The sequence below is a fragment of the Mandrillus leucophaeus genome, unplaced genomic scaffold, assembly GCF_000951045.1.
Source record: "Mandrillus leucophaeus isolate KB7577 unplaced genomic scaffold, Mleu.le_1.0 Scaffold6, whole genome shotgun sequence".
NCBI classification, from domain to species: domain Eukaryota; kingdom Metazoa; phylum Chordata; class Mammalia; order Primates; family Cercopithecidae; genus Mandrillus; species Mandrillus leucophaeus.
In genome coordinates, this window is record NW_012106474.1 from 6,827,423 (window position 1) to 6,841,092 (window position 13,670).

Below are 13,670 nucleotides of genomic sequence, written 5' to 3' on the forward strand. Positions count from 1 at the left end.
TTTTTTTCTATTTTACCACAGTTTTGAGCATTCAGTTACTACTGAGGAAGTAACTGTTGATTGAGTGATATCTGCAGGACATTGAAGATTTTCATAGCCCTTTACATAGAGTGGCAGGCTCATGTTCAGAGAGGGTGAAGGGAATGGATTTGATGTGTTGGCATGGGAAAATGACCAAGGCAGTAAGGATCTGTGAACCAAACAATGGCATGATGAGCAGCGCCTCCACTGGAAAGTTTGGTGGGAGGACAACCCAGCACTGAGAGGCTGAGGTAATTTTTGTTATAATGAGAATGGACTGGAGGTTGGTGAAGTGGCTAATGGAAATATGGTGAGATGCAATTTAGAGGAACCCAAGATCATAAGGTCAAATATTTGGCTAGACCTTCATGCTCATAATCACTTATCTCCCCTTGGAAGCAGCACAGGTTTTGAAGGCATGAGCTACATATGCTCATCATATTAGACCAACAGATAACTTGTTCTCTCTACCCCTTGGTATCCTCTTAGTGCTTCAGTTCCATCTGAAAAGCAGGCTAATGCTTATAGTCCTGCTGACATATGGCTGTTGAGGGGACTTAAGGGGCAGTCCATGGCGCAGTCCTGGCATGGGGTTAAGTGCTCACTGTGTGACAGCAATGCTGTACTTCAGAGACGGTATCTAAGCTGCTTGCAGTACTCCCTTCTCTTCTCCCTGCCTCTCAGCAGCCTTGATCTAATTACTCTCTGTTCTAAGAACTTTGATACTATCTTATTACATGATAAAATAAATTATCTTACCCAGATTTCCTTTGCTGAGGAATTTCCTTTCACAGTCTGGCCTCTGCTGTTTCATTCCTTATTAAAACCTTCATTCACGGTCCCTAGTTTCTAAACACATTCAGAAAGCGAAATATTTCATGACAAAAAAATAGGGAATGGATAAACATAAAAAAAAAGCCTGTAATACTGCAACCTTTTTCATTCCCTACACATAATCTATAATTTTGCTCTTTCTGTCTTTTTATCCGCAATATCCTTTCCTCCAATCCTGTCTGAGCTTGAAGAACTCACTCCATGTAAAATCTTTCTGGAAACCCTCCTTAATCCCCTTATCACAGTGAATCTGCATATATTAAGCTTCATAGAATGCCTTTGATATCACTCTCTCTGCATTTATATTCTTAGTATTTTGTACGTATTTCCACTGTATCACATATTGCATTTGCCTTGCATTATCACAATTGGTAAAAGTCTTCTTGAGGGAAGCAACCTAATTTTCATATGGATTTTCCTCAAAGTGCTTAATACAGGAAAGCATATAGTAGGACCTTATCAAATCTTTGATGAATAAGCTTAAGCTAGAAAAAGCATCAGGAATTCAGAATAGAGTGATGAAACCAGGAGCAATAAAATCATATGAATTTTTCTGTTCCTTTGCTCAATCACCCACCCAGTACAGATGTTTCACAGAGGTTCATTTCCTAATGAAAATTGTTTGTTTACACAACAGGTGTTGAGTTACTTTTCTTCAGTAGCATCTGCTAGTAGGTGTAATTTATTATATATGCATTTTATACACATTGGATTTCTTAATAAGTGTGAAATCCAACTACTGCTTGAATGTCTTACGCCTCTTATTAGGAAATTAAATCCTAAGAAAATTCACCTTGAAATAAACCCATATACTATAAACTTACTCATTTAAATCAAGAATTTATTAATAGCTCTTTCCTACATCCATATTTGATCATTATCTATAACAGAAATCCAATTGTGTACATATATATTTTTGTACATTTGGAGTACTTTTGTCTCATAAGTACATATACACACATGCATACACACATGTACACATGCACATAGTCAACCCACCCATGTCTACTAAGTTGTGTCTTTAAATTGTGTGTCATCACTTTAATTTTAGAATATTAAAGTCTTGGTTTTTGTCTTTTAAACTTTATCTGGGGTCAGTTTCCCAAGGCTTTTCTCCTGTTATATGACGTTGCTGGATGTTGATCCAGGATTGAACTTCATTGTCAGTCTTCTAGTTTTAGTTAAGAAATCTAAAATTTATCTTGACTTCTGGCCCATAAACACATTGAGAGTTGCGAGTTACTGATAGTTAAAAGAAAGAGGGAGACTGAAAGTGCTAAGTAGAGCTGTAACTAAGAAATAACTTATTACAACTTAATTTGACAAATTATGTATTTTTTCACAAAAATGAACCAATTTAAGTGTGAATAAACTTTAAACATGTGATCAAAAATAAAGTTTGTTAAGGAAAATAAATCTATATCTTGAAATGGCAGATGGTTACATCCACAGTGCTAAGCTGGTGGTTGTGAGATGGGGTGGGGAATGAGGAGGTTTGGGTAGCACGATGTTGAGAAAGATCATTAGAAGAAAGAATTAGTTGTAACCAACAAATAAAGGGTTCATCAAATACTGAAGCAAAGAATAGGTGCCCATTGGGAGACAAACTCTTTGGCATTTTAATAAATAATGTGGTTTTGACCGTGGAGTTACAAGGAGTTGGCACTGGGGGCACATCTGCTATGATAATGGGGCATTCGTCCACAGGTTTACACCTTTAATTTTTCTTTATGGATATTTTCTATTAATAATAATAATTACAAATTTTATCCCTTTGCAAAGCCAATGGAATAGTGATTTGCATTTTACAAGGTCCAGAACTAATTTCGTATACTTTCATATTTTATGTTCTGTCATGTTTTTAAAATACACATTTATTTTTCTTATGCATTGTGATTTTAAGTTGTTCTAGTGCAAAGTTGGGTGTAGGGGATAATAGTGGGAACTCTCTGTAACCTCTGTAGTAAGCCCCATGTGTAATTAGGACCGTGGACCACATGCTGTCATGGTAGTTCATTTCTAAGTTTTCTCTCAACACTGAGTTTTATAATTATATTTCCTTCTCTTTCACAGTGAGGTGGTCCTTAATACATTGAACACTATGAATATTTTTGTACAAATTGTAAAGAAAATATTAGAAGTAGTACATGGTCAACAAAGAATTTGATTAAGGACAATATTTTATCACATATCAACTGTAAATAGAATGCCTATGTTTTCCATCCTGTTACTTTAGTTTATGTCATTGCATCTCCTGCACCTTTTATTATTTAATTCTTGAAATTGATTTGCCATGGATACATAGAGTTTTAAATATTTAATGAAGGATTTATAAGGGATAGATTTCTGGGTTTTCCAATTCAATTATGCTTTTAAGTTTGTGTAGGTATTGGAAGTTATTTGATATGATACTGATACAGGAGATAGAAAAAAAAATATTTATGCAGATAGTGGGGGTAAAAGAGTCCTTAGCAGAATTTCCCTTTTAGCAAAAAGCAGGCTCCCAATTATTTCTTTTCTAACAAAGAGCAGCCTGAAAAATCATGCTGCAGATATAGATAAGCAAGCTGGAAGCTTGCAAGGGTGAATTCTGGCAGCTGTGCCAATAGAAAAGGGATACATGAGGGCCAGGTGTGTTCAACATGGAGGCTCCATCTTCCCTTTTCTTTGTCATGATGTGCACAGTAAAGGAACAGACAAAATGGCACTGGCCAGGTAAATAATCAGTCTGCGTAATAAAAGATTAGGGTGTGGGTGGCCAGATTTTCACACACTATGCAAATGGCACACCTAGTCCTAAACAATTTTTTGCAATTTATGCAAATGGCACACCTGGACTGACCAATCTTTCATACCCTATGTAAATCAGACACTGCCTCCTCAAGCTCATCTAAAAAACCCCTTGCATTTTGCCATACACTGGAAAACTCACTCAGGGCACCTTTCTGTAGGAGAGAGCTTTTCTCTTTCTTTTGACTATTAAACCTCTGTTCCTAACCTCACTCCTTGTGTGTCTGTGTCCTTGATTTCCTTGGTGTAAGACAACGATCCTTGAGTATTACCCCAGACAATGATGCTACTTCAATGCTGATATGGTTTTGGCTGTGTATCCACCCAAATCTCATCTTGAATTGAAGTTCCCAGAATCCCCACATAGGAGGAACCTGATGGGTGGTAATTGAAACATGTGGGTGATTAACTCCATGCTCTTCTCACGGTAGTGAGTGAGTTCTTATGAGATCTGATGGTTTTATAAGGGGCTTTTCCCCCTTTTGCTCAACATTACTCCTTCCTGCGCCACGTGAAAAATGACGTGTTTGCTTCTCCTTCTGCCATGATTGTAAGTTTCCTGAAGCCTCCCCAGCTCTGTGGAACTGTGAGTCAATTAAATCTCTTTTCTTTATAAATTACCCAGTTTCTGGTGTCTCTGCATAGCAATTTGAGAATGGACTAGTATAGTAAATTGGTACAGCACAGAGTGGGGTGCTGCTGTAAAGATACCCAAAAATATGAAAATAACCTTGGAACTGAGTAACAAGCAGAAGTTGGAACAGTTTAGAGGACTCAGAAAAGGATAGGAAAATGTGGGAAAGTTGGGAATTCCACATTTGGAAAATGTGGGAAAGTTTGGGACTTCAACTTCCTTGAATGGCTTTGACCAAAATGCTGATAGTGATATGGACAATGAAGTCCGGACTGAGGTGGTCCCAGATGGAGATGAGGAACTTTGGAACTGTAGTACAGGTCACTGTTGCTATGCAAAGAGACTGGTGGCACTTTGCCTCTGCCCTATATTTCTGCGGAACCTTGAACATGAGAGAGATTATTTAGGGTATCTCACAGGAGAAATTTCTAAGTGACAAAGCATTCAAGAGGATGCAGATAATAAAAGTTCAGGAAATTTGCAGCCTGAAAATGTGATAGCAAAGAAAAACCCTTTTTCTGGGGACAAATTAAAGCCTGATGCAGAAATTTGCATAAATAACAAGGAGCAGAGTGTTAATCACCAAAACTATGGGGAAAATGTCTCCAGAGCATGTCAGAGAGCTTCATGGCAGCCCCTCTGATCACAGGCCTGGAGGCCTAGGAGGGAAAAATGATTCAATGTGCTGGGCCCAGGGGCCCCCTGCTCTATGCAGCCTTACGGCATGATGGCCTCTGCCCCAGCTGCTTCACCTCCTGCCGTGGCTGAAAGTGGCCAATATACAGTTCCAACCATTGCTTCAGATGATGTGAGCCCCAAGCCTTGGCAGCTTGCATGTGGTGTTGACTCTGTGGGTGCACAGAAGTCAAGAATTGAGATTTTAGGAACCTCTCTCTAGATTTCAGAGAATGTACAGAAATGTCTGAATGTCCAGGTAGAAGTTTGCTGCAGGGGCAGAGCTCTCATGGAGAACCTCTGCTAGGGCAGTGTGGAAGGGAAATGTGAGGTCAGAGCCCTGACACAGGGTCCCCACTGGGGCACTGCCTAATGGAGCTGTGAAAAGAGGGCCATCGTTCTCCAAAGCACAGAATGGTAGATCCAATGACAGCTTGCACTGTGCATCTGGAAAAGCCACAGACACTCAATGCTAGCCCATGAAAGCAGCCAAGATGGAGGCTGTACCCTGCAAAGCCACAGGGGCAGAGCTGCCCAAGGTCATGGGAGCCCCCTCTTCCATCATCATGCCCTGGATATGAGACACGGAGTCAAATGAGATCATTTTGGAACTTTAAGGTTTAATGACTGCCCTATTGGATTTTGGACTTGTATGGGGCCTACAGCACCTTTGTTTTGGCTAATTTCTCCCACTCGGAACAGTTATATTTACCCAAGGCCTGTATCCACATTGTGTCCAGGAACTAGTGAACTTGCTTTTGATTTTACAGGCTTATAGGTGGAAGGGGCTTGCCTTGTCTCAGTTGAGACTTTGCTCTTGGACTTTTGGGTTAATGCTGGAATGAGCTAAGACTTTGGAGGCCTGTCGAAGGGCATGATTGTGTTTTAAAATATGAGGACATGAGATTTGGGAGGGGCCCAGGGAAGAATGATATGGTTTGGCTATGTCACCATCCAGATCTCATCTTAAATTGTAGTTCCCATAATCCCCACATGTTGTGGGAAGGACCCAGTGGGAGGTAATTTAATCATGGTGACAGTTACCCTCATGCTGCTCTTTTGACAGTGAGTGGGTTCTCATGAGATCTGATGGTTTTATAGGGGGCTTTTCCCCCTTTTGCTTGGCATTTCTCCTTGCTGTTACCATGTGAAGAAGGATGTGTTTGCTTACCCTTCTGCATTAACATGAATTTTTTTTTTTTTAAATAACTAATTTTGTCTGAGTTTATTGGACTTACACTCCCTTCCAAATTCAGAGTAGCCTTAAATCCAGATTGAAGATGTAAAATACCATTTTCCACTGAAAGAGATGAGGGCTCCTTAGAGCAATGGCCGATTGTAGGTCTGTGGGCAGCATAAGCTTTGAAAACTTTTTTGTGCCAGAAAGCCCAGAAGCCATCATAGACCACTAGTGTAGCCTCCCTTGAGGTTTTTCCATTGTTAAACTTAGATTCTCTACTTGGTTTTTATCTCTGTTTACCTCTGGCAGCAGGAGTGAGCATCTATTTAAATACTGTCAAGGAAGTTTACTGACCTATACATTATGCTGTAAATTGTGATTAAAATCTGACCCTGTGGCTTACTCTTTTTAAGTAATACACAGCTCTTAGCAATATCCACTCAAACCCTCACTCCTCATAATTTCATTTCCCCCACATATTTTTTTAAGACAAGAGAAACTCTAAGAGCTGGTGTATGAATATTTCCTGATAAACACCTTCTGTGTTGATTGGCCTCCAGATGACCATAGGTGAAAACTGAACAATTACAGGGGTGCTTGCTAGGTGCTGTCCATGCTCCAGCTACTGCCAGGCACAGATACGTAATCACCTCCAGGTCAGTCCAGAATCTGAGTCTAAAATCGCAGCCTGGGAGTCTTGTCTTAGGACTCTGACTGTCACCAGCTGCCTTAGAGTTCAGTTCCTAATAAAGTACAAAGTGCATGCGCCTTAATGAGAGGCTGCTCTTCAGGAAAATATTGAGGTTGTGAAGCCAGATAGGGCAGGGGCAAGAGCTGAGTAAGCCACTCTCAACCACAGCCGCACCTTGGCTGAATCCACGGTGCTCTGGGGACTGGATTACACCAGAGACTTGCCTTCACTCCACCCGTGGGTCAAATGGGTCAGTGTTTTATGCCCCCATGTCAGGCAGTCATTGGCTTTAGGGCAACAGATGTGAAGTGGGTTCTTCTACAGGCTCTTGGTGGTTCTCCAGAAAAGGCAACAACCACGAGCCTTTGTCAACCATTACGCATGGTAGCTGGGGTGATCACTGCACTTGGAGGTCACTTCAGCATCTTCCACAATCAGTTAGCAGAAAATACAGGGCACAGAGAAACATGTCATATCCAGAATGTAGGGGTATTCATGTGCCAGGGCTGCCATAACAAAATACCACAGGATGGATAACTTTAAAACACAGAAATTTAGTGTCTTACATTCCTGAGGCTGGAAGTCCAAGATCAAGGTGCCAGCAGAGTTGGTTTCTCCTGAGATTTCTCTCCTGGGATTGCAGGTGACCACCTTCTCTGTGTATCCTTACATGGCATTTTATCTGGGCATCCCTGGGGTATCTCCATTTTCTTATAAGGACATCAGTTATGTTAGTTTAAGGCCCCATCCTTATCATCTGTCTATTTAAACTTAATTACCCACTAGAGCCTTATCTCCAAATGCAGTCACATTCTAAGGTACTGGGGGTTAGGTCATCCATATATGAATTTTGTGGGTACACAGTTCAGTTCACAACAGTGGGAAAGTCAACAGGAAAAACAACCCAATGCCATCACATGTTTCAAACAGTCAAAATGACATGTCTGAATTTGCTTTAAAAGAGTCTGGATTTTCTCCCTTTCCAAAACCACGGTATACAGTGTATTGATGAAAGAATCGAGGTAAGAGTCTTAGACATTTAAAAACTTCGGATATAGATTCATTTGACCATTTTCTCTAGTTTTGTTCAAATGGCCATAAAAATGTTAATTAAAAATAAATTAGAATTTAGAAAAATAAAGATTCAACTTGTTACATGAAATGAACCTATTCTTTGCATTTTAAAGGAAGGATAGTAAGGGTTTCTATTACATGCTAAATACAATCTCCATTCATCTATCCTATCAGGAAATGCCTTTTCAGTAGCAGTGATAAATTCTTAGGTTTCCTTTCTTTTTGCATCATTGGACCCTATAACATGCCTGACTATAGCCTTTCAAGTCCCAACTTAAAGTGTATTCAGAATTGGTTTTCCACTTATAATTCACCATACACTCATCATACTCCTTGATCTTACTACATTCTGCCATGTTTTAGGGTTGTTAATGCATTTTCTTTATCTTTCCTGCTAAAATGTGAGTTCCTTGAAGGCAGAAAGCAAGTTTTACTTATCTTTTATGTCTAGTACATTTTTTACAGGGTCTTGCACAAACTAAATGCTCAATACATACGTGAATTAGCTACTGATTAGAATGACTGACTCATATTATATACATAATATATACATATTTAATTCTTTATAAATATTATGCATTTCAAAAACTGTTTGAATGTATTAGTTTCTATTAAATAAACTTGGATAATTTTCCAAGGATGTTTTCCTGAATAATTCTGACTGGTGAATTTTCTGTATCATATCCGTAAACATAGACATGAGCTAGAATAGGTTCAGATAATAGCTATCAGATACAATTTGATAAGCAAAGGACAAAAGATAGCTGAGTAACTACTGATATTTCTTCTGAATATGTGATATAAGTATATTTCACAGAGTTGAGATCACCAATATATGAAGTGCTCAGGAAAATGAAATATATGTATTAAATTAATATCTATTAAGGAATGATGCTTTTTAAAAGTGGCTTCCCCAATTGATTTTATATGAGGTATATTCAAAGCTTTAAATTTCCTGTATACTAAATGCCAGTGAGATGCTTGAAGGGTCTGTCTCTGTCTCTCTCTCTCTCTCTCTCTCTGTCTTTGTGTCTGTCTCTCTCTCTCTCTCTCTCTCTCTCTCTCTCTCTATCTATCTCTCAGCCTAGGTGTACACACAGAAGCTTGGAAGCTAAGGAGCAGATGGGCACGATAATTGCTGAGGCACTGGCATATTGGCCTGGCTTTCAAATCTGACATGTTCTTTCCATCCCATCATCTACCAGATGACAGTGAGCAGCCTCTTGCCTGCTAGTGCCTGGCACATGTAGTTTTCTTGGTAAGAAGGGCACAATTGCTACCCATTGAGGTCAGCCATGCCTAATTTCATCTGTAAGGAAAAATGCATGGTCTTGTTTCTCAAACACAAAAGAGAAAAACAAACTCAGAGGCTAAAATGCCTTGATAGACTTCATTTTAGAACTTGAGATTATTCCCATGCAGAGTTTGGATTCTTTCTGCTTTCAGAAGATCTGTGTTGGCAGCCTGGATATCACTGGGCTTGTTGATAAAAATTCAGATTGCAAAACTAAGTCCCAGCTGGAAAACAGGCGCTGTAACTTTTGGATATTCTCTATTGTGATGCATAGGTTTTCTTCTTTTCACAGTTTCTGTGTTTACTCTGTTCTGACCCTTGTTTGATTCCTTTAGTGGCAGCCTGAAAAATCTGGCGTGGCTGAAAAGTGTCATGTTCAGAAAGATTGATGGCTAGACTTTTACATTTAAAAAATCTTTAGTAAATAAGGAGTCCTAGGGAATCTTTCTGAATTTCCAACTGAAGGACCTGGATTTTAAATCGATGTTAACTTATTGTTATTTCAACTCTTTTTGTGCCTTTTTACTAAACAGACAGGTAAAAACCTAACAATAACATCAGCTTTGGAAAAGGGCTAACAACTGTCTCATGACACAAAGCGAACCCCCAATTACCTTTGACTTGCATTTCCTTTTTTATCTCTATTTTCTATTTGGATTCAATTGTGCTAAAGCAGCAGCAACAAAAACAGAAACAAAACAAAAGAAGCCTCATTATTTCCTACACACGTGAACCTCACAGCCCCACACTACAGTTCTGGTATGAAATCTGTGGCACTTTTTTCACTTTTTATCTCCAGAAGTTCAGGCAGATGGAAAAGTCATTTCATGTGGGAGGAAAACTCTTTTTCAAAGTGCAAATAGCTGAAATAATAACTAAAGAAATTCAGCAAAGAGGTAAACTTCCAGGTGCAATTACTTTTCCTTTTTCTTCTTCAACTTTACCAAGTATGAAAATTCACAAAGTTAAGGACATGGCAGAGGAAAAAAACAAAAAATTTAAAGTTTTTGTTTAAAGTGGTGCGTTAACAGCTTCAGCTCAGACACTATAGAAATCATGATGATCCCAGTGTCTCCATTAAAAAATGCTACAAGAAATATCGTACATTTTTTCTACTTCTTTGGTTCCAATGATAGAACAAAGTGTGAAGAATATTCAAAGAAAATATTGTTTATTTTTTACTAATTAGAAGAGGAGAAATTCTTTTCCTTATTTCCCTCTAAGATAGAAATAAAATGCACACAAACACACACATCATAAGTGCTGGTTGTGACAGCTCTCCAATGGCATTAATGGATCGTATCAGATGGCACAATGCAGGAACAATTCTGCCAAGGAGTGAATTGTCGGTTTTCTTGCTATTCCAGGAAGTTGAAACTCTACCAAAAGGATGCAATTCATTTCGATAAGAGAAACAGGTAATTTTTTTGTACGGTTACTGAAGTATGACAAAGCTCTCTATACTGTATTAGTAGTGGGCTGTTTAGTGGAAATATCTTTTGATTTTTTTTAATCTGTTGTTCTGATAGACCAGAAATACCTCAATTTGTTAAAAAAATAAATAAATAAAGACTCCATTTTGTAAGCAAGACGGAGGTTGTATAGCAAAAGGGAATGAGAAAGACTGGGAAGGTGGGAAAGTGTGTGGAAAACACAGTTCTTTCCAGGTTTCACTGGAATATATTTCAAAATGCCACAAATGAAATTTAAGGCAATGTTTTCCAGAAAAATCATAATTCACAAAACACTCAAGTCTTTGGATTTTATATGAGGACTACTCTGAACTATTAATGTTAGAAAAAATAGCATTTTGATCTAATTCACTGCTAATGTCTCATGCTGTGGTCAGTTATTACAGCTTACACCAGGACAGAGTGTGTATGAGCTTATGGTTTAGCCTTTTTCCTATTGCATTTTTATTTTGCTCTTCTTATTTTTTAACCCTGGCATAGATAAGAATAAGAGTAGCCGTATCACCTACAATTAAAATGCAAGCATCTATTTTTGTGGAATTTTTTCATCTAAGAGAAATTTTCCCTTGACAGTGGTGGCACATTATATATGTTGAAAATAAATACCAAGTAATGCCTGGTATTACAGAGAAGTAGTCACAAAAAGATCTGTGATCCCTGTGGACCAAAAGAGATAAAACAGGAAACTGCAATTAGCAACTAATGTGAGCCCCGGAGAGGCATGAAGAATGAAGAGAGGTAGACACATTTTTCTTTTGGAAGGATTTTAAGAGAACTAAAGCAAAGAAGGACATTAAAGTGGTGAGATAATGGTTTCTTTTATATGTCTACCAGGATAACTGTATCCATTGTTATCTGTGTTAAAAACATTCATTAAACATCTAATGACACACTGAAGGATAATAACACTAATTCAATATTTTAGTCCAGAAATCATTTATAAAAGCTGTCAGCACCATAAAATTCATCCTGCAAATTTAAAATGGGTTCGATCACCATTTGACAGAATAAGCCAGTTCATTCTTTTAAAGCAGTGCCTGCCACTATTTTAGGGGATGCAGAGTTAAAATTCTCTGTGGGAAAAAACTAAAAGAATGAATTATTGTGGAATGTTATAATATTCCCAGCATCACTGAAATAATAACACCAAGTTTATTTTTTATTTCAAAAGAATAAATTTAATTTTGAGGATTATGGAAACATTCAACCATGCTCTTGAAAAAACTGGCAGGGGTAGCAATGTCATAAAACTAGGCTTAGGATAGCTGGCTTATGGGAAGAAATCACACAGCATGTACATTTTATAAATATATGATTAGGAATTTACAGTAATGATGTTACAATTTGTATTGCCCTGTAACCAACCAAAAGGCAGTAAGCAATCATAAACATGCATCTGAATGAATGATCACGAGGGAGCAAACCCAGGTATCCACTACCCAGGGCCTGAAACTGCACACTCTGCTCACCTTGGAGGCCCCTTCCTGTCCTCTCATAGTTATAGCCTCCCCTCCTTGACTACGATGGACAGATACCGCCTGTTTTGAAGATTACACCAAAGGAATCATTTGAATGTATCCTTTGTATCTTGTTCTGTCACTGAATATTATGTTTGCAGGTTTTCTTCAGGTTGTTGCATGCAGTGATTTTTTTTTCATTACTCTGTAATACTCATTGTATTTCACAGTTTATTACCACGTACTATGTTTTTTTTTTTTGTCATGAGAAAATATCAGCTAAATCCAAGTTGAGGAATATTCTACAAATCTTGCTCAAGACTCCCGGCACACATGTGCATGCGTTTACATTGGACATGTCCATTAGAGTGGAATTAATGTTTATAACGCTTGCATACATTTAATTTTAGTGGATAATACCTGTTTTATAAAGTGGGTTCCAATTTACCACCATTGGAGTGCGACTGTCACTCCCCATCCCTGCCACATGTCCTGTGGGTCTTACAAACTTTAGCCTTTCTGGTGGGTGTGTGGTGATATTTAATGGTGGTTTCAATTAGAAGAGCCCTGATGACACTGATATAAAGCACTGTTTCATTGGCTATCCTTTTTTTGAAGTGCTTGTTCAAGCCATTTGTCCATTTACTCCACTTTCATTTTCTTTGGTAAGTTTCTAATGATTATGGGAAGGCTTTATTGATTCAGGACTGAGAACTTGTTAACTATCTATGTTGCAATAACTCCCACATGTTGGTTTACGTTCAATTCCTTGATGATGTCTTCTAATGAGAAGAAGCTCTTATTTGCCAATTTTTTCCTTTATGGAGAATACTTTTGTGTTCTATCAGGAAATATCTGCCTACCCCAAGGACATAAAGATATTCTCTTCCCTTATTATCTAGAACTGTACTGTTTAATATAAGTAGCCATTAGCCACATGTGGATATTTAAACATAAATTAGGTAAAATAAAAACAAAGTGAAAATTTAGTGGTTGAGTTACACTAGCCATATTTCACCTGCTCAAAACCAGTATGTGGCTGTGGTTACCATCTTGGAGAGTTCAGATGTGAAGCATTTCCATCACCATACAAGTTCTATTGGCAACACTGATCAAGGGGCTCTGTAATAGGGGTTTTCTTCTTACATTTATATTGGCAATGCACAAGGTACGGATTGCTTGGTGGCGAGGCAGAAGTCATTCTGCTTTTCCCCAAGTGGATATCCAGTTGACCAGGCATAATTTTTTGAAAACACCTGCTCCTTCTCTACTGCTCTGTGGTACAAACTTCGTTGTAATAAAAATGTCCACTTATAAGAGGCTCTATTTCTGGCCTCTTATCCTGTTCTATTCTATTTCTATCTCTCCTTGTATCAATAACACGTTCTCTTAATTACTATGACTTTGTAAACTGTTCAAAACCCAGTAGCTTATCTTTTTTTTTTTTTATTTTTTGAGACGGAGTCTCGCTCTGTCACCCAGGCTGGAGTGCAGTGGCCGGATCTCCGCTCACTGCAAGCTCCGCCTCCCGGGTTCACGCCATTCTCC

The 13,670-nt window shown here is 38.4% G+C and overlaps 1 pseudogene across 1 annotated transcript in view; it reads right to left on the reverse strand.

The window, feature by feature from the left end:
* Nucleotides 1–803: 803 nt before the first annotated feature.
* The window catches only part of LOC105553572, a 15,973-nt pseudogene continuing 3,106 nt past the window's right edge, over nt 804–13,670 (reverse strand). The window contains exon 3 of the transcript XR_001008174.1: nt 804–814. The product of XR_001008174.1 is annotated as a 40S ribosomal protein S2 pseudogene (transcript). The remainder of the gene's footprint in view (nt 815–13,670) is intronic.